The sequence below is a fragment of the Sinocyclocheilus anshuiensis genome, unplaced genomic scaffold, assembly GCF_001515605.1.
Source record: "Sinocyclocheilus anshuiensis isolate Anshui unplaced genomic scaffold, SAMN03320099.WGS_v1.1 scaffold1026, whole genome shotgun sequence".
Taxonomy (NCBI): Eukaryota; Metazoa; Chordata; class Actinopteri; order Cypriniformes; family Cyprinidae; genus Sinocyclocheilus; species Sinocyclocheilus anshuiensis.
In genome coordinates, this window is record NW_015536510.1 from 89,688 (window position 1) to 93,526 (window position 3,839).

Below are 3,839 nucleotides of genomic sequence, written 5' to 3' on the forward strand. Positions count from 1 at the left end.
CCCTCCCCAACTCCCCCTCTGTCAGTCAGGATTCAGCCTTCTGATTCTCCTTTAAATCAGACTAATTCTAAAATGTGTACATAAAATTATTGAACTTTAATGATATCTGAAATACATTTATGTTGGTTCTGTTCTATTAACCCTGGGGGGTTATCACTGCTCTCCCTGCTCTCATCCATGCAAAGTGAGATCTCTTTAACATCTCAAATATTTCTCCTAGACAGAAATGATTTTACTTTAAGATCGAATGGAGATGTTTGCTTGAGTCTCCTGCTTCTCAAATTTGTCTCCTGAGACAAAAACTCTAACACTCTCACAATGGTCTCCTACAACATCTAACAATGTGCTCAGATATTTCCCCTAGTCTAAAGACTCTGATGGTCTCATATTTGTGTCCTCCAATGTTTAAACAAGATCTTAACAGCATCACACACTGTGTTCAGATTTTTCTCTGAGTCTAAAAACTCTGGTGGTCTCACATTTGTCTCTTTTAAAGCTTTAGAAGAGAGCTCAACAACATCAAACACTGTGCTCAGATTTTTCTCCTTAGATTCTGGATCTCTCACATTTGTCTCCTGAAAAGTTTAGATTAGAGATCTCAACAACATCACATACTGTGCTTAGATATTTCTCTTTAGCTAAATAATCTGGGAGTCTCATATTTGTCTCATGTGAAGCTTTAGAAGAGATCTCAACAACTTTACAAAGCGTGCACCAATTCAAGTACTTGAAAGGCACTAAATAAAGGGGGAAAAATCATAAATTCAGCATTAAAGACTATACTGAGAGAGAAATTATGCAGCAATAAGGATAAAGTTACTTTTTATAAGACAATGTTTATGTACTTAGGCACATAATTTGTTGTTGGTAATAGTAATGTACCGGATGCCTTAATCAAAACTGATTTACAGAAAATATAACCCTGGAGATTTCTTTGCTGAAAGGCACATAAATAGCTCATGACTCAATGTTGCATATTAATTTGTGTACATAGAAAAAGTCTTAGATCTTTGAGTTCAGCTCATGAAAAATGGGGGCAAAAACAAAAGTGTTGCGAACTCTGGTGGTCTCACATTTGTCTCTTTTAAAGCTTTAGAAGAGAGCTCAACAACATCAAACACTGTGCTCAGATTTTTCTCCTTAGATTCTGGATCTCTCACATTTGTCTCCTGAAAAGTTTAGATTAGAGATCTCAACAACATCACATGCTGTGCTTAGATATTTCTATTTTGCTAAATAATCTGGGAGTCTCATATTTGTCTCATCAATATTGAGGCATTTGACTAGGTGCACATTTTGTAAAGTTATTGAGATCACTTCTGAAATTTAGAGGAGACAAATGTGAGAGCTCCCAAGTCTTTAGTGTAGGAGAAAAATCTGAGCACTGTGTGTGATGTTGTTGAGATTTCTTCTAAACTTTAGATAGGACAAATGTGAGAGGTCCATAGTCTCTGGCTTAGGAGAAAAATCTGAGCACTGTGTTTGATGTTGTTGAGATCTCTTCTAAAGCTTTAAAATAGACAGATTTGAGAGATCCAGCATGTCTGGCTAAAGAGAAAATCTGAGCACAGTCTGTGATGTTGTTTAGATCTTGTTTGAAACAGCGGAGGAGACAAATGTAAGACCACCAGTGTCCTTAGGTTAGGGGAAAAATCTGAGCACAGTGTGTAAAGTTGTCGAGATCTCTTCTAAAGCTTTAAATGAGACCATTGTGAGAGTGTTAGAGTTTTAGTCTCAGGAGACAAGTTTGAGAAGCAGGAGACCCAAGAAAAAGTTTCCATTCAGTCTTAAAGTAGCCTCATTTCTGTCTAGGAGAAATATTTGAAATGTTAAAGAGAATCCCTTTTTTATTTTATTTTTCTTCCCTCTGGTTAGCTTCAATGTCATTATCCACACCAGTTCAATCAAAGGCAATACATGCATTGTCATATTTGAAGTTGTTTTATGTAGACAGTGTTTTATTGCACAATGACTTAACAGAGGAAACCATAACCTATATTTACATGCATGCAAAAATGGGCTGTAGATATAGAGTAGTCATTGACATGGCAGCCTCAATAAAAACAATTTTGTTTGCACTTTATTTTACAGTACGTGCAACTACATGTACTTACAGTGTACTTACAGTGAAAAAAGTTGTTACATTTAGAGAAAAAAAACTTGTTAAATTTAGAGAAAAAAGTCGAATTAAAATGTTGAGAATAAACTCATTTAATTTCGAGAAAAAAGTAGAGAATAAACACACTCGTGTCATGTTCATTTGATCTCGTTGGACAGTGTTATTTTGTGTCTGTGGTTGGGTGGGTTGGAGAATAATGCACTGGGGAGTAGCGTATGATACGATCGACTGGGTTCGAGTCTGTCTTTTGCCAACCTCGCTTTTCTTCCTTTTCTCATCAAATATCACATCGGAAAAGTGGAAATCAAGTGCTTAACGAACCGTGTCTGAGTGATTCATTGTTGTTGTTGAGCTCCCTATTCTCCGTAGGCGAACCTGAACTTCTGAACACTGGTCATATTCAGAACCCATCGTGTCTGCAGTACTTGGTGCAGCAGGTTACAACACCATTTCAATCAAAGACAATACATGCATTGTCATATTTAAAGTTGTTTTATGAAGACAGTGTTTTATTGCACAATGACTTAACAGAGGAAACCATAACCTATATTTACATGCATGCAAAAATGGGCTGTACAAGGCAAAATTTTAATGCTAAACAAAGCAAAAAAAAAAAAAAAACTGGTACACTAGTGTTGCAAATAGGTTTTGCTCTTATACTAAACATCTTGCACTTGTAAGTCCTTTCTAGTGTGTTTGGAAAATGTGGTGTATATACAAAGCTGGACATTGAAGATAAATTTAAACATTTAAACTAGTAACCCTTGATGTTCAAATATCACATCGGAAAAGTGGAAATCAAGTGCTTAACGAGTGTTTAATAATAATGTATTAAATAGGGGTAGGCAGGCTATAGGGAGGGCTTTGTTGTCCCAATAAGTCAGCATCTATTTAATAATTTCAATAAATAAAATAATTGTTATTAAAATCAATGTTATTATTGCATCCTGTTAATGTACAACAATATTGAGGTGCAAATAGTGTCTGCCACTATTTATAAGTACGTAAACGTTTAAACTAGTAACCCTTGATATTCTGAAAAGTTTAATGCTATTTAAATGATAGTTTTAGTATTTATAATATTAGTAAAAGTTTACAATTTCTCCTAAAATGAATGAATGAATTGATGGATGGATGGATGGATGGATGGATGGATGGATGGATGGATGGATGGATGAATGAATGAATTATTTCGAGAAAAAAGTAGAAATAAAATGTTGAGAATAAACTCATTAAATTACGAGAAAAAACTGTGGAGTAGCGTATGATATGATCGACTGGGTTCGAGTCCGTGTTTTGCCAAATTCGCTTTTCTTCTTTTCTCATCACATATCACATCAGAAAGATGGAAATCAATTGCTTAACGAGTGTTTAATAATAATGCACTAATTAGGGGTAGGCAGGCTATAGGGAGGGCTTTGGTGTCCCAATAAGGCAGCATCTATTTAATAATTTCAATAAATAAAATAATTGTTATTAAAATCAATGTTATTATTGCATCCTGTTAATGTACAACAATATTGAGGTGCAAATAGTGTCTGCCACTATTTATAAGTATAAATAGCATCTAATTAGCTACTATGTACACTTATTGCAAAGATCTGCTACTTTTACATAACGTAAATAGTAGGGATGCACTGATACTGATACTGGTATCGGTATCGGGCCCGATACTGAGCTCCTGTACTCGTACTCGTACTCGTTAAAATGCCCCGATACC